The sequence below is a fragment of the Anolis carolinensis genome, chromosome 3, assembly GCF_035594765.1.
Source record: "Anolis carolinensis isolate JA03-04 chromosome 3, rAnoCar3.1.pri, whole genome shotgun sequence".
In the NCBI taxonomy this organism is placed as follows: Eukaryota; Metazoa; Chordata; class Lepidosauria; order Squamata; family Dactyloidae; genus Anolis; species Anolis carolinensis.
In genome coordinates this window covers 92,374,526-92,399,493 of record NC_085843.1, presented here as the reverse complement: position 1 = coordinate 92,399,493, position 24,968 = coordinate 92,374,526, and the positions used below count along the sequence as shown (strand labels likewise).

At 40.1% G+C, this 24,968-nt stretch overlaps 1 long non-coding RNA gene across 1 annotated transcript; it reads left to right on the top strand.

Moving 5' to 3' along the window:
- Positions 1 to 2,995: 2,995 nt before the first annotated feature.
- Positions 2,996 to 24,725, top strand: LOC134298001 (uncharacterized). Its single transcript, XR_010004964.1, has 2 exons — positions 2,996 to 3,111; positions 16,834 to 24,725. It is a non-coding gene; the product is annotated as an uncharacterized LOC134298001 (long non-coding RNA).
- Positions 24,726 to 24,968: the final 243 nt, after the last annotated feature.

The window sequence follows — 24,968 nt, the reverse complement described above, 5'->3', positions numbered from 1 at the left end:
TCTTAACAGATGAAATTTGAATGTGAAGGCATCATGAAATCATGCCAAGCAGGTAATGCCAGATTGTGGTCTCTTGGTGCAGAAGCCATTAGGATCTGATAGGTGATCTGATTTGAACAAGTGAAGTGTGATTATGAAAGTAGGAAAGGTCATGTCAAACAGGTAAAGTCAGTGAAGTCCTGAAAGGCAAGGCTAGATCAAGTAGGAAAAGTCTGGTTAAACCAAATGAGTCAAAGCATGAAAGATAAAATTAAGGCAGTAACTGTTGTCCAATGAGGGCAAGATGAAGACAGCACTTTGGATAGCTCTGAGTGATTTCTGTTGGTTAAAGATCTTCTCTACCAGATATTAGATGGACTTTGTCACAAGGAGATGCTAAAGAGAACTGAAGATTTTTTCCACATCAGCATTGAATTGAAAAGTCATTTAAAGACCTTCACCCAATTTTGTAGCTTTAGAATTCAAGAGACTTTAGTTGCTTTATAATTCTAAATATTCATGCTGTAAGAACCTTTCTGTTTTTTACATTTTCTGAAGCTATCCTGATCCATCTTCTCAAATATGATGTCAATACCTAAGTCCATCTCCCTTCTTTGCATGTTTATCAGAAGTAGTACTGCTAATTTAGAAACATTTATTTTTGATGAATGGAAAAATAAGCTGAAAATAATTCAGAGGAATATTATAGTGTACTTACTAGGCATGTGCGATCCATGAAAAAAAATGGTTCTATATTCACTTCGAAAGTAGGGGGTGCTGGCACTTCATTTCTAAAGTCATTTCCAAATTTTGAAGGAAAAAAATTGAAACTTTACATAAATTCAGAATATTCATAATTACTTCGCTAATGGCAGATGCGCATGCGCACAAAAGAAAACATAATTGTCAATGGGGAAATTTGAGGGGTTTCTCTCTCCCTCATTTTTTGAGCTATCCTAATGAAATTTGCTACACTGGTAGAACACATTTACTACTGTTAGCTCACCAAATCTAAGAGCATTTGATTTATCCTCAGATTTTTGGCAAATTTTCAAAGTTTTTATTTAAAAATGTTTTAATAATAACAAAAATATGTTCCTGGTTTGGAAGTGTTATTTCCTGTTTCATTGGGTTGTCTTTACCTTGAAAGTCATTGTTCTACTTGAGAAACTTTGTTTTTGTGGCTGAAACTATGTTGAATTGGTGGACAGAGACTCAACAAACCATAATGTGCTATTTTTATAGGACAATGTCCCTTGAGCAAAGACAAAGTTTTGGCAGTGTAATAAAGTTTTGCCATGTTTTTATGACAGAACCAATTAGGAAATGACATTTATCAACAAGGAACAGAAATCATAGCACACCATCAAATCACTCCTGACAGATGGCCATCAGCCTCTGAATAAGGAAATATGTTCCTAGTTTGAAAATATTATTTCTGATTTTATTGGGTTTTCTGGGGCTGAGAGTGTGTGACTTGCCCAAGATCACCCAGTGGGTTTCCATGGCTGAGTGGGGAATCAAGTCACAATCATAGTCCAACTCTCAAACCACTACACTACACCATGCTTAAGGGCCCCACAGAAACCAACCAGAAAGGGAAGGGGGTTTTTTCTCCTGGATAGCACCATGCTGAAGAGTCCCATAGAAACCAACCAGGAAGGGAAGGGGTGTTTCTCTCCTGGATAGCAGCGGGCTGAAGAGCCCCATAGAAACCAACCAGGAAGGGAAGGGGGATTTCTCTCCTGGATAGCCAGGAGAGAAAATGCTCCAGGCTTGGTTTCTATGGGGCTCTTAAACTCGAATGCTAGCCAGGAGATTGGTTGAATTAAAACACTTTCTCATATGTCAGAAGGTTATCTGAAGGTATTCCAAGGCATGGACACCAACGCTCAGAGGCGGTTCAACTGCCAGGCAATATAGTCATTTGCCTGTGGCACCGCCCTCCTGGAGGTGCCCTCGAGCCCCCCGGGAGGATGGTGCCACCCCCGCCTCCTTCCCCTTCAGCCCGGGCCTTCAGGACAGCCTAGGCAGGCCGCAGCAGCAAGGCCAGCCAAATCACGGCCCTCTTTCAGGACGTGGCACCCAGGTGAGGAGGGGAAGGGGGTTAGGGGAAGGGGCATCTCATGAAGCCAGGGTGCACCCCCATCTCCTCTTCTCTTCTCCCCAGGTGTGCGTGGTTACAGCTGAAGCCCAAAGAAAGCCAAGGAGGAGGAAGAGGCGAGTGACCGCTTCTCTCTCTCAGTCTCTCTCCCCTCCTCCTCCTCCTCCTCCTCCTTTGGAGAATATGATTCTATGATTCTATCCTCCTCCTCCTCCTCCGCCTCTTTCTTGTTTGGTGTAGGAGGCTGTGGCAAAGCTCCTAAGGAGAAGAAGCAGGAGGAAGGGGGGAAGAGAAGGGTACTCTCTCTCTAGCTTTCTTTCCCTCCTTTGCTTATCTCTCCCACTGGTGGCTTGGTAAAGGGGGCTCAAGGCACGGGCTCCAAGGGGTACCTCCTTCTCCTCCTCTTCCACGAGAGCCTATGCCCTGGGGGCGCCCCACATCTGCGGCAGCTTTCAACAGAGGGTGCAGTTGAAGTGCCTCCCTGCATCCCAGTTCAGTTTCCTCCTTTCTCCTCCCAACACCTCCCAACAAAGCCCCCCCCCCCCACCCCACAGGCAACAGCCAGGCTTTGAAACTGCAAGGCTAATCATGCTGGCCAGTTGCAACATTCACACTATATGTCCAGGGTGGGGGAAAGAACAAGAGTTCTTTCCCCCACCCTGGACATATAGTCCAGAAAACTCACAACAACCCATGGACTCAAATATTCTCCAAAACCTGGGAAGAAGGGGGTGGGGAGGCTTTTGCAGCCTCTGGTTCTCCTTTCCACTCACTGCTGACAATTTTAGGAGCCTCTTTCTCTTTAAATGTGCCCTAACCCAGAGTGCTACCGTCCCTTTAAAAAAGACTCGCCAGTAAACAAGTCATGCCCCTCCCGCTTACATGCCTATCACCAAACATTTAAAGGGTAGGTCAGTGTCCTGGGAAGGAGGAGGAGGAGGAACAGGAGAGGGAAACAGGGGAAGAAGGGAAACTCAGCCCCGGAGTTAATATAAACTACAAGCGTGCAGACACCCAGGAAAGTTGAGGTATATCTTTTTCAACTGTATGTATATGTGTGTGTGTGTGTGTGTGTGTGTGTGTGTGTGTATACATATATATTGCAAGACTGGGATGAAGGCAGCAAGTCCACATCAAGTGCTGCCTGCATCTGTCCAAGGTGATCTTGTGTCCAGTTGGGGAGAAAGTGTCTTTTTCATAAGAAAACTCTAAAATCAGGACTGTAAATAAAGAAAAATCTGAAAACGGGAATTCCAGACAGCTAACGTCTCCCAACCAAGGATTCCTCCAGAAAGGAAACTGTGGAGGGAGAGAAGTAGTGTGTTATCAAAGTCATTATTATTATTACTATTACTTTTAAAATTATTATTATTGTGTTGCTTTAAGCCATGAACACAATCTGGCCCCAAGTATTAAAAAACTCTAAAATCAGAACTGTATATAAAGAACAACAACAACAACAACAACAACAACAACAACAACAATAATAATAATTTATGTATACCCCGCCACCATCTCCCCAACGGGGACTCGGGGCGGCTTACATTGGGCCATGCCCAAAACAATACAATATAAACAGCAAATAAAAGAACAACACTTCACAACACAATAAGCAATACAATAAATAATAATATCCATTACAAAATAAATCAAGGAAACAATGAAAAACAAGGGCAGACCACATGAACATTAAGTTAAAACTCGGGGTGAGAGAGACATAAGAATAAAAAACCACAGCGAACAGGGTCATAAGGAAGTGGGGTAGTCTGGAAGATAGATATTAGAGGGAGCAATGGAACAGAAATATAAAATAGTTACTCTCCAAAAGCACAACGGAAGAGCCATGTTTTCAAGTCTTTCTTGAAGGCTGCTAATGTGGGGGCTTGCCTAATCTCAGGGGGGCACAGCAGAAAAGGCCCTCTCCCTTGTTCCCACAAGGCGGGTCTGGGATATCAGGAGTGGGGACAGGAGAGCTTCCCCTGATGAATGAAGGGATCGGGTAGGCCTATGATAGGAGATACGGTCATGAAGGTAGGTGGGTCCCAAACCGTTTAGGGCTTTATATGTGATGGTATACACCTTGAATTGGGTCCGGAAAATAAAAGGTAGCCAGTGGCGCTCCTTGAACAAGGGAGTAGATCTCTCCCTGTAACTCGCCCCAGTTATTAATCTGGCAGCTGAGCACTGGACCAATTGTAGTTTCCGGGCCGTCTTTAAGGGAAGCCCCACGTAGAGCGCATTACAGTAGTCCAGTCTAGAGGTAACTAAGGCAATACTATGCAAACAGGGTAATTCCAGGCAGGAAACAATCAGGGCCAGCTAACACCTCCCAACCAAGGATTCCCCCAGGGAGGAAACTGTGGAGGGAGAGAAGTAGTGTGTATTACCAAAGTCATTATTATTATTATTATTATTATTATTATTATTATTATTATTATTATGTTGCTTTGAGTCATGAAAATGAACACAATCTGGCCCCAAGTATTTAAAAAACTCTAAAACCAGAACTGTATATAAAGAACAATACTATGCAAACAGGGTAATTCCAGGCAGGAAACAATCAGGGCCAGCTAACACCTCCCAACAAAGGATTTCCCCAGGCAGGAATCAGCCAGGCCTTGAAGCTGCAAGGCTATTCACTGCTAATCAAGATGATCAATTTCAACATTTTCACTAGCCTCCATCAGACAAGAGTTCTTTCAAACACTGGACCTTCCACAGATATGTAAACATCGCTTGCATAGTTTCCAACAAACCTTTGAGGATGCCTGTCATAGATGCAGGTGACACGTCAAGAGAGAATGCTTCTCGAACATGGCCATACAGCCTGGAAAACTCATAGCAATCCCATGCTTTCCTTCCTTCCTGCCCTGGCTTCTGCCAAGAAAATGAGACTTTGTACTTGCATTGGTTTAATCTGCCGTTTCCCTGGTTCTTCCTGAGAAAGGTAGGATCAAAAAGGCTCAAGTTTTCAATGAGTTTTTTTCTCTCCCTATGGTAGGTGGTATGGAATACATTATCCTGGCCTCTGTTACATCAGCTCCAATGGCTGCCAATCTGCTACTGGGCTGAATTCAAAGTGCTGGTCTTGACCTATCAAGCCCTAAACGCTTCTGGTCCAGGGTTGTTTTATGTTTTCTGGGCTGTATGGCCATGTTCCAGAAGTATTCTCTCCTGATGTTTCACCACCATCTATGACAGGCATCCTCAGAGGTTGTGAGGTATGGACTGGGTTATCTGAGTCCACATTGCCCTATATCCCAGTTCAAAGCAGAAAATGTGGGATTTTATTCAGCTGTGTGGAAGGGGCCTTAGGAAAAATGATCCTTGCAGTCATAATCTAGTGCAAGTGGTGAGCATGGTCCCAGGATCTCATTCTAGGTTTTGAACTGGATTATATTAATCTTCACTGCCAGATAATCTGGGATAAGCAGATAATCTGGGATCAGATCCTGGGATATAGGCCAATGTAGGTGATGGTCCTGGAGGAGGAATATGAGGGTGTGTGTGTGTGTGTATATATATATATGTGTGTGTGTGCATGTGTATATATAGGGAACTCTCAGTGGCACAGCAGGTTAAACCACTGAGCTGCTGAACTTGCTGACCAAAAGGTTGCAGATTCAGATCTGGGGAGCGGAGTGAGCACCCGCTGTTAGCCCCAGCTTCTGCCAGCCTAGCAGTTTGAAAACATGCAAATGTGAGTAGATCAATAGGTACTGCTCTGGCAGGAAGGTAACGGCTGCCGCCACCACCATCTTCTGGTCAGCAACCCAATAATTTGTTGGCTGTTCGAATTTGGGGAGCAGTGTGAGCTCCCGCTGTTAGCCCCAGCTTCTACCAACCTAGTAGTTCAGTGATTGGTTTGGGTGGGGGTGCCAAAATTTCTGTTCAATTACACTTGAAAATTGCCTTGGACCGGCTCTGCCAATGCTTCAAATTGGAAGGTTAAATTCAAAGAGCCAAAACACCTTGGAACCCCGTTCAGAACCCAAAATAGATACGATTTTATTACAATTAACAATGATTCTGATAAATTCGCCCATGCCTAGCACTGACCTTGTAATGAGACCTACATCTCTGACTATGTATCAAGGTTACAATAAACAGAGTACTTCTACCAAAATGATGGTTAAATAAAGTTTTCTTCACTACTGATTTGAATTATTAAATCATTAAAATGGAGTCTATCAAGTAATCAAATCATGGTTGGCATAAGTTTGATTCAGTTAAATCAACCTTGCTAGTTATTTTAGAAAAATGGGCAAATAGCATTTCTACATTTGTGCTTTTGGGAGTTCTTTCCTCTTCCATTGGGAGAGGAATAGCATACATTTTGGCATGCATGTCAAAAGCTTTTCCTCTGCTGTCTGGGTAATGTAGAAACAAGATAACAGTTTTCAAGCAAAAGCAGACAACCTGTTAAGGTACTCACAATCATTCTTTTATTGGGTCTCATCACAGAAAGACCCAAAAGCATCTGGTCTTCCTCCTCTTCCCCCCTTTTTGGCATCTTTCCTTTTTATCTTCCCCTGATTGGTGCAATGGGTTAAAGCCTTGTGGCAGCAGGACTACTGACTTGAAAGTTGGGTTGCTGATTTGAAGGTTGCCAGTTCGAATCCAACCCTGGGAGAGCATGGATGTTGTGTGTGTGCATGCACGCTGTCTCTCACACACATACAGAATGCATGCATGCATACACACATATAGAAAAGTAGACTATATGCACATATATTTGTGATGATTTCTGGTTGCCTTTGCAATATTACTTTGATGGATATTTAATGCACTTGAGCAAAACATAAATTATGCCACTATTCTAGAATATGTAATGGTGTATATACTTGTATGATAATATCTACAAAAATGAAGTCTTTGAGAAGATACAAGTGGTAGATGCAGGAATAAGCTACTTAGCTCTTTTATTCCCTTCGGGCTAGATTTGTCAGAAGAAATACACTGTCTTTTTTATCATGAATCCCATCTCTCCATCACTAGTTGTAAATATCACAAAAAACACAAAACACTCCAAACACTCACTAGGGAAGATTTTACCCACCAGAAATGAAAGGCAGAAGAGGATGTTTTATCGTGTCTGTTCTTCATCAACATGCTGATCACATTGCCTTCTTTTCAAACTCTCTCATTCTTCCCCTTTCCTTTCCTCCTCTTATGCTGATGCATCTATCTGTACCACTCTCAAAACTAAACCTTGCCCCATGCATTGGGAATTGATTATATTCTGTCAAGAAGTAGTACCTGTCACTATGGTTTTCCCAAGTAAACAGCTTGTTGCACCATGCCAGAAAGAAGAGAATCTGACACTCAAAACAAATTAACATTTTAGGATCGTGAGGCAGAAGCTTTGCACTTCAGACAGGAGGTTCTTCTTTTCATTCACCCCCCCCCCCCCATCCCTAGTCCACCACATGCTCACTTTACAGATTTATAGACCAAAGTCACGAGGACATTCTGTCAATTTTCCAGAGATGCTGACTCTGACTCTTTGTGGGAAGCTTGTTCTCTCTGTGTGGTGTGGATTATGTTTACCACTACTGGATATGCAAAAACTGTAGCATTTCTCTATAGAGACATTTCTTCCAAGGGAATAATTAATGTGAAGCAAACATGGGGGGGCGGGGAGGGAGGGAGAGAGAGAGAGAGAGAGAGAGAGAATGCATTTGGGATAATTTGAATTTCACCATGGAAGCAACAAAAGTTTGTTTCAAAATGTTTATAGGTTCCTGACAGGGAATGCCTGGAATCCTTATTAAGCTGCATGAGGCCTCATTATTGGTGCATTCATTTAAACTGTATGTTGCTCAAAAGCTATGTGGCTGTAGGACAAAACCCTCCCACTAAGTCTCTCATGTTTTCTTAAAGACCTGGGGAAACATTCAGAACCCCAGACAACAGCATTTAAGAACTGTTTTTGTGCAACCCTATTGATGCTTATGTTGGACCAGTTCTTTGGTTCCACAGGCATCTGGACACATTTTATCACAAATGAGGGAATAATCAGTATACTTCGTACTACCACAGAATGCATAATATCCCCAGTTCATCTGGCAGTTAGACGTGGGGCAATAGTATGCCACGTCAGCTGGAGACAGAAAAATATGCACACAGATGAAATAAATATAAACTTCTCTGAAGCTTGGTCTCATTTATACAGCCTTACAATACTATTAAGGCCAATTCTACACTTTGACAGCATAAAGAACCTCTTCTTGGTTCTTGGGTATAGGACTTAAACTTTCCAGAGTTCATCCACTACCATGGCTTGGTCACTGTTCAATTCCGTCATTGGTGGAGTTCAGAATGCTGTTCACTTGTAAGATTATTTTCTTCAAAACTGAAACAGAAGCGGATGCACCTCCATTTATCATTTTTGCCTTATGTTCATCAGCTTTTGAACTCAGTTGCAACCCCAAATTTTGGATATTCTTGATATTTGACTCTGTACTCTTAAACATGCACAGACAGGAAATCCCAAAGCAATGAGACCAATAGCTTCATTTGTAAATTACTTTTTAATTTTAAATACACGTAAACAACAATACATCCCATCCCAATTACCCTGTCCCCCAAATTAGTGGATTCAATATCATCAGCGATTATAGTCTTACAGATCTTTTTACCCAGCATGTTTCAGTCAAATCGAAACATGGCACACAAATCACAAATCATTCATTGAAATAGTATTCCAAAATGCAAACCAATTTATTGGTAGTCCTTTCGTTGAAGTCAGATTCATGGTGACCAGAAATGGTGGTCAGAGTTCTATGGCACCATTTTCCATTATCTTTCCAGCTCTATATGGTAAATTAATTTTCCAGACAAAGCCGTAGACCAGTGGTTTTCAACCTTCCTAATTCTGCAACCCCTTTAACACAGTTCCTCATGTTGTGGTGACCCCCAACCATAAAATTATTTTCATTGCTACTGCATAGCTGTAATTTTGCTACTGTTATGAATCGTAATGTAAATATCTGATATCCGGGATGTATTTTCATTCACTGGACCAAATTTGGAACAAATACCCAATACAACCAAATTTGAATATTGGTGGGGTTGGGGGGTGGGGGTTATTTTGTCATTTGGGAGTTGCAGTTGCTTGATTTATAGTTAACCTACAATCAAGGAGCATTCTGAACTCCACCAACGACGGAATTGAACCAAACCTGGCACATAGAACTCCCATGACCAACAAGAAATACTGGAAGTTTTCTGACCTTGAGTTTTGGAAGTAGTTCACCTATATCCAGAGAGCACTGTGAATTGCAAACAATGATGGATCTGGACCAAACTTGGTACGAATACTCAATATGTCCAAATGTGAACACTGGTGGAGTTTGTGGAAAATAGACCTTGACATTTGGGAGTTGTCGTTTCTGGGAGTTATAGTGCACTTACAATCAAAAAGTCCTTTGAACCCCACCAACGATAGAATTGGGCCAAAACTTTCCACACACAACCCCCATGACCAACAGAAAATACTGGAGGGATTTGGGTTGTAAGATCATCAGAAATATGTATTTTCTTATGGTCTTTGGCAACCCCTCTGACACCCCCTTGCGATTTCCCCCCACAGGGGTCCCAACCCCCATGTTGAAATACGCTGCCATAGACTAATGCTTGGACTTAGTAGGAATAGAAGAAGACTATCCTGCAGGTGTATTGATTCAGTCAAAGAAGCCACAGAGTTTGCAAGATTGGTATAGGGTAGTTGATGACTGAAGGTTCTTAGAGGTCTCTCATTGATAGAATCACCATTAATCACATCAACTTGATGACAAATAACAACAGCAGCAGTAGATCAAATACTATTCAACCAACCCCCATTTTTGATCTGGGCAACAATAAAGATATAAAAAATTGCAGGTTGGTCCTAATTTTCTCTCAGAATCTGGAGTACAGCATGTCTTTGGACCAATGTAAGCAGTTGGGCTAGTTCTGAGAAGGAACAGACTGTAACTATTTACATGGCCACTTGGTGGTCTCTCATACATAAGCTTAACCATTAAGCGAGTTCTATTTGATAGCAATTAACAACAAAACCCAATTCAGTCAGGGTTTTGAGGAGGGGAACAAAAAGGAGCACAAGGGTTTGGAACTATGGAACCAGCCTGTAGTGGGGACCCATCATATATATGGTAAAACAGCTTGCCATGCCAGTTACACTATTTAATTAAATGATGTTATTTCCCCCTCTTATTTCGCTATCAACAGGACAGCACCATAATTCAGAAGTGTGGTGCACATTATGTCACTCATAATAAGATTATTGTTGTTGCATGTTGCTGGTCCCTGCTTCACTGGCCCTAGGCATTTCAGGGATAATTTGAAGAGAGAAGCTTATGGCTATCAAGGCTATGTGAATGAAAGGGATACAATGGGAGAAACAGAGTCTATTGCTAGAATTCCACTATCTAACTCCATACCATTATTTCTTATGTAAGCACATTTCTTGAATTAGGGTATACATTTTCTCTCCTATATAGTAACTTGGGGCCCATAATAAACTAAAACTTATAGTGTTATTATTCTCCTTTAACTGTTCCATCGTTTTGTAATCCTGCTATTGGCACATTCAGAATTCTCACCCAGATTGCTCCAGTGTCTCATCAAATTACAACTGCAATATTTCATAGGCTGGACCTATGGCGGTTAAAATGGAATAACAACACTATAACTCTGTAGTGTGAATGGATCCCTGCTGTGAACATTGCCTGCTACAGAAATGTATAAGAAAAATTAGGTACATATACAGATTATAAATGGTATAAATGGTTAACATAGTAGAAAAGAGGGAATATTAATGTACCTCCATTCAGGGCAAGATTGTCATGATGCTGGCAGCTGAAAGAAGAATTACATTAATCAAGAACCTGACCTTGTTGCTAATGCTGGAATGTTGTTTCACAAAGCCTTTGTATTCATGTATCTGTAGGTTTGATGAGTTCAATGGGATTTACTTCCAGGTATATTTGTGCAGGATTTCAACATAAATGTCCTTGTTGCATTTATTGCCTTCACAATATTGTGAAGCACAACTTCTAAAAGTCTCTTTTAAGATGAAAATCATGAAATATAAATCCTTTGGTAAACAATATAAAGAAAATATTACTTCCAATTCCTTCTACTGTATTGTATTTGCTCCTTTGTCCCTGCCTGGAGAGCTGCACTGATGTGTCACACCATAATCTTCACTCCTTTATTCAAATGTAGTAGTTAAAGGGGTTTTTATTGCTAAGTAAGGAGTTATAGAGCTGCATACACAAATGTTCCTACAACAGACAAATACGTTGTTTCAATTATTTAAATTGTAAATTTATAATAAAATTATTCTGATTATTTAAAGGATTTTTCAAACTCAAGAATATTTTAAATCTTGGGGGTTAGAATTATTTGGAGAAAACTTCCTCATTTTGCCTCCCTCAAGGCTATACTCTTGATAAAATATAAGTCAAACTGGGCAACTAAAATGCAAAATAAACCTAATTTAAATTCAAAATTGTAATTAGTTCTACAGTTGCAAACATTGACAATGTGCATGCTCTCATGAGGAAAAAGTCCTTTATATATCCTAAATTAGCAACAGTTTTCAGTGCCTTCATTTTTTTCCTTACTTCTAAATCTTGTCAGCTAAGTGAATGCAACTGTGTTGTCACTTCCCAAAATACCAACATGGAGCCAATAAAAATAATTGTCAAGTAAAGTATTGCATTTTCTTGAAAATAAATTTAAGTCAAATTAAGTGTGCTCTGGTGAATTTTATTCTTTATCAAATATTTCAGCTGAAACACTTTTTAGCTATTTGGGGAGAAATGAGATTGTTGTACTATTAACACTTTTTTTTTCATATATGATTTATTAGGTACAGTCAGACATCCTAAATGGTAAGTCAATTGATTCAGGGGAGTGAAAAAGTAGTAAACTTTTATGGAAGAGTCACAGAAACACAAGTCAGCCTAGTAGAATTATTATTATTATTAATTTATTTTTATCCCGCTTTTCTTCCATGGGTGGAATTCAAAGTGGCAAACAGTGGTTAAAACAGCAGAAATTACATATTTATTTATTTATTTATTTATTATTTAAACTTGTATGCCGCCACTCCCGTAGGGCTCGGGGTGGCTTACAAGAAAGGCTAAAATCTAACAATTTAAAAACATCTTTAAAATGTCTTTTAAAAAACATCTTAAAAACAACTCCACCATTAAAAATTCCCTAGGCCTCAGGCTACGGAAGTTATCTATAAAAACATTATACTAATGTCAAAAGTCAGATGCCAATTAGAGAGCAAAACAGAGTTTATTCAAGAAATAGCCCAAAAATTAGTCACAAACATAAAAGATGGCTTAAAACACTTAACTTTCAGTGTTGTTAAGCAGTCCAAACAAAAATATGACAAAAAGTGTGTTTTAACAAATAAACTGGATTATTCAAGCAAATAATCCGGATTAAACTAAAGGTTCAATTCGACTCAGAACGTTCTGAGTTGGCGTGGAATAAGCAGCCAAAACAAAGCAAAGACTTAGAAACTCCCAAAAAACTCCCCAAAGTCCCAAACTAGCGATACAAACTTAAAGCCCCAAACGGGAACCCAAACTGGGCAAAGGAGCTCTCCACTGAGAGCAATTAGTAAACAAACTTGAAGGCTGGTGCAAAAGGGAAAGCGGCTCCAAGCCACTACGGAGGCCAGCACCAAGCCGAGGAATTAAAGGGGCAAAGCAAAGAGGCGTCGTCAAACCGGTCCGGAGTGGAAACAGGAAAGGCAGCGAAAACTCACTACAGAAGCTCAAGCAAACACCAGGAGCCCAAGGAGTGAAGCGGAGAGACTTCGTCAGGATGGTCCAAGGTCTGGAAAGGAGACAGCGACGGGGTCGGGAAACAAGCCAGGAGTCAGGAGCCATAGATAGACACAGACTAGACAGCGATGCCGAGTAGTGTTTGAGAGCGAAGACAGAAGCAAGGTCGAATTCCAATCCAAGGTCCAGAGGTTGTAGACATCAATTCAAGGTCCACAAAATGGAATGGCACAAAGAGCCAAGGCAACGGAGGCAACAGCAGATCTGAAGCAAAGTCCCAGTCCAGTCTTCAATAACATATACAGGAGTCCCAGTGGCGCCCAGCAACACCTCGCCACACGCAAAGTAAAGTGGCTAAACATTCCCAATTTATCCCAATCCCCTGGGCGTCCAAACACCAACGCCCAAAGAGCAGGTGTCCCAATTCATTAATCCAAATCAGAACTCCACACAGCTAACGCCCGTGGGTCGGGTGTCGCAAATTCTTCATCAGAATCCCATTCAACCTGCCCACGCCCAGCTCCATGCACACCTGAGGATCCATCCTCGATCCTCCAAGAAGACCAAGTGGGGTCTGCTTCTGAAGATACCCAAGTTTCCCCAGTGTCAGCAGTATCCATGGGCCCCGATTCCTCCCCAGGCATCTCCGGTGCCCGTGCCCAGTCAGTGCCCACTTCTTCAGCCACCACCTGTTTCCCCAGCATCCATTTCTTCCACAGACTCCTCATCTGAATCTTCCTCAGAAAACTCCCCATCGAGGTCCCTAATTCTCTCTCTGTGCAAATCCTCCAATGAGCCCTCCTTGCAAGGGTTTTTCCTTCCTCTCCTGATCCCACCACTATCATTAACAGTCCCCGAAGGTGCAGTCACAACACTAATGTGTTTTTTTTTATCATCCTTTCAGCAGTTGCCAGCGCCCCCAGCTCATTTTGTAGGGGCCACTCCAAATTATAATATGAATAAATATGTCTGATGATTTTTTTTCTCCATTCTTTTGAAAGGATCATACAATTTCAACATCCTTTGGCATTATTCTTAGGGCAAAGTATGTCATTTTATTTGAATTATTTTCTTTATAATGAATCAGGAAGGTGTATTTTGCCCAGTGTTCTTAGGGAAGAGAATATTATATATAACCTGAGGAAGTAAAACCGAGTCCTCATCTACACTGATCATTTAATGCAGCTTTAAACTGCTATTGAAGAAAGTGGTTTTGCTATGCAGATGATTGCATAGGAAATACTGGAACCAATTTGAGGCTCAAATGGTGATTAACCACAGAGCACTGTTTCATATTAAGGGCTTTCTTTAGCACATTTTTGTGAGAGATCTTTTCTGGCCACTATCTTGTTTCTGTCTTGTATCTATTTTGTATCTCCAATGTATATATCCACACAACTGTAGAACTAATTAATATCTCAACCTACCTACCTATAATCTATCTATATTTCATCTAATTATAAAATCTATATTTTTTCAACATATCACAACTACACATCTAAATTTATTTTCTTTAAAACTATGTACATGTGTTTTATCTTGGACTTAAATTTTATAAACATTTTAGTCCACTAGTATCTGGTACACAATTTGAACTGATAGCAGTACTCCAAAATTTCTAGAACTGGCTATTCAGAATATAACTATGCTCCATTGTACATGTTTGTTCACAGCATACATATGTGTATATAAAAATTAACAAATAGAAAATTCATTAAACACCCCTAATCTCCAGTTGCAATGCTGGATCCAAACACAAATCCAATCCTATTAGTTGAGAAGCACTTTTTCAAATATACACAGTTTGCACACCAAGCTCTGATTCAGAAAACGCACATGTTATTTGCATTAGAGGTTTGTGAAATGGCAAAAATCTCTTTCAAATTTTGGATCCCACCCCCCTTTTCATTTCAAGAAGATTCAGGGAGGATTTCAATTTATGACTTGAAGTCCAAAGTTTCATTATCCTTTTGGTAAAATTTGATCCATTAGTGCCACTGGGGAAATTTGTAAGGCTAATCTTTCTGTCATTTTTATGGCTATCAAAATGAAACATGCCACACACATAGGCCACATTTATGACTGTAAGCCTGCCAAGTTTCAGAATGTTTTGGTCATCTCCTGATTTTTTAGTAAATGTTTTCGACCAAAAAAAATTGTTTTAAAAACACCATAAGAGGTATCTCTTTGAATTTTTCCACAATAACAGAATGTGGTGGATTTTGCAATGTATAAAAGCCAGAAAAACTGCAACATAGATAGGTAGGTAAGGGCTGGGTGTGATGACCCATGGGCAATGTAGTCCCATTCCTGGCACTGTGGTGCCAGATGAAGAGGAAAACTTGGGTTTTTCGCCGTTTCAGTCAGAATTGGAACTTTCCCAGCCAGATTTGGAAACCTTGCACCTGCAAGAGATTTGTCTTCCAGAAGTCTGTCAAACAAGCCCTGAGCCTAAATCTCCTACGTTTTCTCGCCATGATTTTTGTAAACAACAGAGAGGAGTCGATCAGGCGTCTCGCAGGAGTGCTAGGATAGCTGCTAAGCATTCAGCTGATTAAGCCTGCTTCCCATGGGAAAGTTTAGGGAGTCATGCATCTGGACTCAGAAAATAGCTTTCGTTTCTGGTTCTCCAGAGAACTGCTCTTGGGCGGGAAAACGGGACCCTATTTAGGTGTTTTACCCACAAAGGGATCTTGCGGAGTCAATTTGTCAGCAACCGGAGTAGTGTGTGTGGACAGCTACTCCGCTTCCAAGCCTCCGTTCCTGTCGCCAAGCCTTCGTTCCCAGCTTTGTTTACTCCACGAATCCTGCCTTGCTTTCTAAGACTCAGCCTCGTCTTGTTTCCCGGATTTTACCAAGAAATTACCACGGATCTTGCTCTTGTTCCTTGTTTCCTTGTTGCCTTGAATCAAGCCTCGTTTTTCCAAGAATCAAGTTACTTCCTAGCCTCGCTCAAGTTTCATGGACTAAAAGACCTTGTCATCTCCCCTCACTTTGCCTGGCAAAGTGAGTGTTTCGGTTATTGGATTACAACTTTGGACCTTAATATTTCATATTGGACATTGTTTCTTTGGACTAATTTTGACCTTTCCTGAAAGGTCTATTTCTGGACTATTTCATACACTTGCTTTTATTAACTTTATATATTCCTTCAATAAAGATATTAGTTAGATTCTGGCCTCTGTGTATGGTTATTGGTGCTCTGCAGCCTGGGTCGTGACACTGGGGAGGGATTAGCTAATAGCTATTATTATTACTATTAATAATAATAATACCTCAAGGGAGATTGAGAAGGAGAGGTGGGTGATCATTTTATTGGCATCATTTTATTTCAGGAAAGGGGGGGGGTCTCTCCCTATTGCAATCACAAACATCTTATCAACAGATTGGAATAATACACAAAAGAAGTTATGGAACTTTGGGAATTCGCTGCACCCTAGTTTGCATGCCAAGTCACGCTGACATGACCATAGATGACATCTCCTCTTTCTGCCTGTTCAGAATATGTCAGAATGGGCTTAATGCAAATGTTGCAATCTGTTCATAAAGTTCCTCTATATGTTAATGTATGAAAGAGGAAACTACTGCAAATACACTATAGAATTAATGCTGTTTGACACCACTTTAATTGCCATTGCTCTATGGGATTTGCAGTTTGGTGAGACACCAGCATTCTTAGAAAAGGCTAAAGATTGTGCAAAACTACAACTTCCATTATCCCACAGAACTGAGCAGTGGCAATTAATGTGTAGTGTTAAACTCCACTAATTCTACATGGTAGAGGCAACCTTATCTCAGAAGTGCTCATGGAAAACACACAATTTTGTATTATTATTATTTTTTTAAAAAAGGTTCTGTATTTGTCCTGCCAAAATTAAACTGAATTAGACAAAGAGGGAGAAAACGTGGAGGCAGTGACAGACTTTATATTTCTAGGGCCGAAGATCACTGCAGATGCAGACTGCAGCCAGGAAATCAGAAGACATTTACTTCTTGGGAGGAGAGCAATGGCCAACTTTGACAAAATAGTGAAGAGCAGAGACATCACACTGGCAATGAAGGTCAGCATAGTCAAAGCAATGGTATTCCCCATAGTAACCTATGGATGTGAGAGCTGGACCATAAGGAAGGCTGAGCGAAGGAAGATAGACACTTTTAAACTCTGGTGCTAGAGGAAAATCCTGAGAGTGCCTTGGAGGAGACAGGAAAGCTTGGAAATGATCACGATGCTGGGGAAAATGGAAGGAAAAAGGAAGAGAGGCCGACCAAGGGCAAGATGGATGGACGGTATCCTTGAAGTGACTGAGTTGACATTGAAGGAACTGGGGGCGGTGATGGCCTACAGGGAGCTCTGGCGTGGACTGGTCCATGAGGTCACGAAGAGTCGGAGACGACTAAACGACTGAGCAGCAGCAGACAAAGAGGGAGGGAAGATATAATAATGAAGTGAGGGGGAAAATACTACAAATAGCAATAAAATAGCTTAAAGTATTATGAAACCATTAATAATGTTTTGCATTTATTTAGGTGTTCTGACTTATTAACAGAAGAGGACCAATGTCCCCCTGAAGATATGGGTTCTTTGTGTGGATTTTTTACTTAAAAAAGAGATTGTAAACCATGGCCTAATTTTGAAAGTATAAGAAATGAAATGAGTAAATATACTTCTTCCATTGAAAAAAACAGTAAAAAGACAACACTTCTTGCTGAAGAGGAAACCTGACATTGGGAAGCTTGTTGTCTTGAAAATTATACATAAATTCAAGGAAAAATACATAGAATTGCATACAGTCTTAGCATTTAACAAACAGAGTAACATGAAATGAAACAGGTAAACTGTCTCTGTCAATATTTTTCAGCAATGTGTTTGCACAAGTCGACAGGACAGAAGTAAAGGAAAAAGTCATTTGGTAACTTGATTGACATCCATTAATAGTAAGATGGATGTCGATCTTGCTGTCTGTGAAAAATAAGAACTACTTTTTTTTCAAGACATCAGGCTGTTGGCAAGTAGCTGTGAGGGAAGGGAGGGCATTGGAGCAATCGTGGTACAGCTATGGGAACAGGGTGCTCCAAATAAGAATTTTATCTCCACAATGAAATTTTATTTCAATCCTCATATTTTAAACAACACATGGACTTAAAACTTAAGTTGAGCAAAGAAAAGGAGAAGGCAAAGCTACCACAGGATTGTGAACATAGCAAATATAAGAATCCTGTGTTGGGACATGCTGGAAATTTGAAGACTACAGGAAAATATTATGGAGAAGGAGAATTTTGCCCCTTCCCATTTTTATTTGAAGGGACAACGTCCTCATTTTACTCTTTTCCAGCTATACTCCTGGAGACATTCTCCTCAGAGCTGGCAGAATTTGTCTGCTTCCTCTATCTACCACCCTGTAAAAGAGAAACAGGTTGCCCAAAGTACCCAAGACTGGCTCATGTTTGTGCCAGAAAAATTACCAGTGTATTCTCTTGTCCTTTTTGCCAGTAAAAATACAAGTATAATAAATTAAATAATTAACATTGGCTTTATTTACATCCTAAAACCAGCTGTTTGAGGCAGCTGTTTCACTCTGTCTGATGGCATTATTGGCCTCTTCCTTCTTTGAAAACTGACTGAATAATTTTTTCTCTCAACTTCTATATAAATCCTTGTTATCCAAAATCTAAAATGCATTATTCAAGTGTGATGATACGACACAATGACAAATGATTGCAACCGTATTTTGGTGACTTTCTCAGAGACCTGAACTGTACCCTTCTGGTGTGTGATGTGTGATAAGTAACAACACAAAACAGAACCTTTCTAATAGTGGTCCCAAATTATCACATAGCAATGGTTTCTGGCTCTCCAGTAATGAATAAAAGTAGCTTTTTGTGGATTTATTTGCTGCTGATTTTGTTACAAATTAGCAGCATTTTCTTTTTGTTTGAATTACCATTTTAATTGTGTTGCAAAGATGTTTGGTGGCTTTGGAAATTATGCATTGTAATTTAACATTTCTTATTAACTGGCTTGAAGATAGAAAACTAAATTGCGCTATTGAAAGATGATTTTATTGACTATATTGGCAAAGGCGCTCTTGGAGTATTGATGCCAAGGCATTGCTCAGGAGAAAGGTTATTTCCTACACATTTTCCTTTTCTCTCATCTGGATTTTGAAACAAATGTAGAATCAAGATGGATAAAGACTGAATGTTTGAGGTTTTTAAAAAGATCTTAAAATATTAGCATGAAAATTATATCTTCATTTTCTCTGTTGCGCGCATGATTACCTTATGTTTATAATTCTATACATGTTAAGCACTTTGAAACCTTTCATGGCCAGAAAGGTTATTAATAAATACCTTAGTAATTAAATTGGCACATTGTGGTTTTAACTATTCTTATGCACAATGAGAAAGACCTCTTTTTTTAAAAAAATAAAGTATTTATTCATCTGAAATCCATGTGGTTTATTCCCAATTAAATGTGTATAGATTCATACCTCAAAATAAGGTTGTATTTTCCATTTTCCATTTCCAAATAATGAAAACTGATGTATCCTGCCTAGTGAATAGAACTGGGTAAATATTGGCTAGCAGATAAACAGAATTTACTGAACAGAACCTTAATTTCTCAAATATGAATCAACTGTAAAGCATTTTTTTCCATGTGAAGGCACATATAGCACCAGAGCTTTAGCAATTAAGTTGGAGTGAGAGTAATTTAGCTACTCAGGTTGCACCTTAATTCTAGTAATTTCGGCATTTAAAATAACACAAAACTGTATTTTAGGAAATAATGCATGCATATACATTCCTGAATGCATACAAGTCAGACACAGATGCAACTTTCATATTCACAAAGAAAATGCAACTTGCATCTATGGAATTGTGGTGGTGGGAGATAATTTCACTTACTTCTTATTTAATAAAAGTTGGGCATGTTATAAAAATATTTGCTAAATGAACAGATATTCAGCAAAGTGATAAAAAAAATTTGAAGCAAAGTGAAATAAGGTTGATTGGTGACCTCTTAAACCCAGATGGGACAATTAAAGATTGGGATATGATAAAAGACAAGTGTCAACAAAGCAATTGGCTGTAATGGAATGGTTTGAAACAAAGGATTATAGAAGGGAGGAGAAAGGAATGTCCACAGATTTTGATCAGATATTAAAAAGGAAATTAGAGAAGGAGAAAGGCTTGATGGGTTTCATTTATAAGAAAATAAATGTCAGCATACCATCAGAAGATAGGACTCCCAGGTCGGAAGATGGTCAAAATGCTACAGGGGAGGAACAGAGGATAAATCCAACCAGCCCCAGATGAACCATCTTGGAGATTAATACCATCTGGGCAGGCCCTGCTCTCAATCCCGCTTCCTTCACAGGTGTGATTGGTGGGGATGAGAGACAGGGCCTTCTCAGTGGTGGCCCCTCAGCTGTGGAACTCCCTCCCTAGCAACATTAGATCAGTTCCCTCCCTCCCAGCCTTCAGAAAGAAAGTAAAAACCTGGTTTTGGGATCAGGCGTTTGAAGAATAGTGTGATATCTCAGGCACCTTTGGCTCCTGACCCCGCGGCCATTGCTGACCAAACTGAAGAAGACTTGGGTTTTTTTCCCAAGTCAGCAAGATTCAATTCCTTTCCAGATGCCTACTGTTGACATTTCTGTGCCAGAGCCAATTAAGAATGCGCTTGAGACAGTGCCGCCTCTCCCGGGTTCTCCAGATGGTTTACTGTTTGATCGAAAGGCTTTTCTGCAAACAGACCATTTTCATAAGCAAAGTTTGCGATGAAGCGCCAGATTAGCGGAGCGAGGCGATTATGGCTAGCCCAATTCTCTTGGGAAGAATTAGGAAGGCAGGCACCTGGTGCGATGTCTTTGGCAGACCAGTTCTCTTGGGAAGAATTGGGGAGTCCAGCACCTGCTCTGGGGAGCTTATGAACTTCCATAAAAGTTTTGCGCTGGAAACCTTCGGCGTGGTGTCAACTTAACTTCTGACTGGGAAGCATTGTCATCTCTTGTTCCTGATCTCCAAGCGGCCTGAAGGTGCGCTTACTCTGGAGTAGACCGGGTGTTGGTCTACCTTCTTGCCAAGTTTGGGACTGTGTTTCAGCTCCCGAACATCTAGTTTTGCCTTGCCCTGAAATCCTGAATTGGACATTTATTCTAAAGGACTCTTCTTGCTCCCTGCTCTTTTCCCCACTCAAAACTCGGACGGAGTTTGAGTGTGTTTCGGTTTCTGGATTTTGAACTCTAATACTGGACATAAGACTTTATCTTATTGGACTAAAATTGATCTTTTCTGGAAGGTCAATTGCTACTTTTACTTTGCTGCTTAATTCCATTTGGAACTTTATTTGCTTTAATAAAGATATGATATTGTTATTGGCTTCTGTGTTGGTTCCCAGTGTTCGTGACGCCCAGGAGTGTTACAAATAGTGGAGTGCAATAATAGTTTTGGAATATGTGCAATGATCATGGAACGGCTTTACACTATGATTTCTGGATGGTGTGATTTTAATATTGAATGTCATGTTTTCAAATGTTTAATATGTATCAATTTTAATTCAATTTATTTTAAGTTTTAAGTTTAATGTTTGTATGTGTTTAAGGCATTGAATAATTGCCATTTATAAGCCACCTTGAGTCCCCTTCGAGGTAGAGAAAGGCAGGATAAAAATAGGGAAATAAATAAATAAATAAATAAATAGGTCAAAGCCGAAAAAAGGCCTAATGGCTGACAGTGCTGGAGATGAAAGACAAACCCAATGTTTTAAAGATCCATACCCTATAGGAACCTGTAATGGAAATTCTATAAGCCAGGGCAAACTGAATGTTGTTATTGGTGAGATGTCAAGATTAAAGATAGACATTCTGGAAGTCAATGAACTAAAATGGACTGGAATTGGCCACATCACAACAGATGATCACTGGTTCTATTACTGTGGACCAGAGGCAAACCAAAAAAATTGAGTAGCCTTCATAATCAATAATAAAGTAACTAAAGCGGTCCTTGGATACAATCCAAAAATGATAGAATGATCTCAGTTTGAGTTCAAGGTAAGCCATTTAATACCCCAGTGATCCAAATATACATCCCAACCACAGCTGCTGAAGAAGCAGAAGTAGATCTGTTCTATGATGGTCTGCAGCATCTATTGGATAATACACCAAAAAGGGATATTATTTTCATTACAGGAGACTGGAATGCTAAGGTGGGTAGCCTAATGAAAACTGGTATCACAGGCAAGCATGGTCTGGGACAACAAAATGAAGCGGGATGAAGACTGATAAAATTTTGCCAGGAAAACTCACTGTGCATAACAAACACTCTCTTCCAACAACCTAAAAGATGGCTTTATACATAGACTTCACCAGATGGTCAACACCGAAAACAGATTAATGACATCCTTTGTAGCCAAAGGTGGTGGACATCTATCCAGTTGGTGAAAACAAGACCTGGAGCTGACTGTAGTTCAGATCACAAACTTCTGATTGCACAATTTAGAATCAGACTAAAGAGATTGAGGAAAGCACACAGACCAGTTAGATATGTTTTCACTAATATTCCTAATGAATATGCAGTAGAGGTGAAAAATAGATTTAACAAACTAGATTTAATTAATAAAGTCCCAGAAAAACTATGAAGTTTGGAACATTGTTAAGGAAGCAGCAACAAAGTATGTCCCAAAGAAAAAGAAAATTAAGAAGACAAGATGGTTGTCTGCTGAGACATTGGAAGTAGCCCAAGAAAGAAGGAAAGCAAAAGGAAACAGTGATAGGGGGAGATATGGCCAATTAAATGCACAATTCCAGAGATTAGCCAAAAGAGATAAGGAACTATTTTTAAACAAGCAATGCATAGAAGTGGAAGAAGATAATAAAACATGAAGGACAAGAAATCTCGTCCAGAAAATTAGAAACACCAGAGGTAAATTTCAGGCAAAAATGGGTATGATAAAAAATAAAGATGGCAAGGTTCTAAAAGAACCTAAAGAGATCAAAAGAAGGTGGCGAGACTATACAGAAAATCAGTTTGGGAAGGATAACAATATTAAGGATAGCTTTGATGGTGTGGTGAGTGAATTAGAACCAGCCTGAGGAGTGAAGTTGAATGGGCCTTAGGAAGCATTGCTGATAAAAAGGCAGCAGGAGACAACGGGATCCCAGCTGAACTGTTTAAAATCTTGAAAGAAAATCATGGTGATGCATGCCATATGCCAGCAAATATGGAAAACACAAGAATGACTATCAGATTTGAAAAAATCTACTTATATCCCCATACCAAAAAAGGGAAATGCTAAAAAAATGCTCAAACCTTCATACAGTGACACTTATTTCACATGCCGATAAGGTAATGCTCAAGATCCTGCTGGTTAGACTCCAGCCATACATGGAGCAAGAGTTGCTAGATGTACAAGCTGGGTTTCAAAAGGGAGGAGGAAAGAGACACCAAATTGCCAATATCTGCTGGATAATGGAGAAAAATATCTATTTTTGTTTTATTGACTATTCTAAAGCCTATGACTGTGTGGATCATAATTAATTGCGGCAAGTTCTTCCTGGTCTGGGGATACCAAGTCACCTTGCCTGACTTCTGAGGAATCTGATTGCTAACTGGCAAATAGAGGGAGAAAACGTTGTATTTTTAGGCGCAAAAATTACTGCAGACACAGACTGCAACCAGGAAATCAGAAGTTTACTTCTTGGGAGAAGAGCAATGATTTTGTAATTGGAGGCCCTTTCCCCCATGACCAACTAATGCTCTGGGGTCAGAGCGAAGAAGGGGAGTCAACAAGACAGTTCCACCTTGTCTCCTGTGCCATCAGTTGGAGGCCCCTCCCCCCATCACCAACTGATGCTCTGAGTCCAGAGCGAAGGCGGGGAGCCAGGAAGACAGTTGGGGGCCCTTCTCCCAGTAACATGCTATGCTAATAATATATTATGCTATATACACACACACACACACACACACACACACACACACACAATATGTTGTAGCTCAGCCTGAGTTGGAACCAGAGCCAGATGTTAGGCCCATCCAAGACTTTGAATCTCGGCCTGTAATTCAGCTATGTTTACTTGAATTGGTTTTTACAGAGGATTCTGAAACCAGAGAGAAGCATTCTTCTCTGCAGTCAAGGTCAGTTCAAAGACCAGAAGGATATGTTACCCCAGAGGAGGCTGATGATTTTGACAGAAGGGGAATGTTTACCCAAGAAAGGAGCAGGAGGGAGTATCAGAGAAGCCAGCGTCTGGTTCAGAAACACGCAAATGAGCAACTTTCCCATGAGAGGGATAGCTCTCCCTAGTTTTCACTAAGAATGTTAGCCTTGAAATCTCCTCAAATACTCCTTGCTTCCTCTGCTCAGCAGAGGTGCCAACTTTGCAATTCAAGCGAGAAAGATCTCTCTTTATGCTCTTGCATTCGTGAATTTCAAGCCAAGATCCTGCCTTGTGGATTTCAAGTATCTCCAGTCTTGTCAACCTTGCTTCCAGTTGGACCTTCCTGATTCCTTGCCTTGTGGATTATAGTTTCTTGGATTACCTTGAGTTTGGTTCTTGCTTCTTGTGGCTTCCTGCTGTTTCCTGCTTGGAAAGGGAACTCTGTGTGGACTACCTTTGATACTTCTTGTGGGACTAAGCACAGTTCCAGTTTGGATTAAATCTGCAATAGACTTTCTTGGACTTCTGTTTAAGGACAGATAAGTATATTGCTGGGTGGTTCATCCACTCTATTGACTTTGAACTATACTTTCATCCACTCTATTGACTTTGAACTCTATTTGCTTGTTCTTACTTATATTCTATAATAAACAGCTTGATTACTTATAATCTGGGCTCCAGTGTGGTTTTCAAGGTGTTCATGCAGCCTTGGGGTGTGACACAATATAATATACAATCATATATAATAATAATATATTGTTTATACATATAATATTGGTAATAATGTTATAATGTAATACAATATAATACTAATAATAATACAATATAATAATATGAATTATATATTATATATTACATGTAATATTACTAATAATATTACAGTATAGTGGTATAGTACAATATAATTCATTG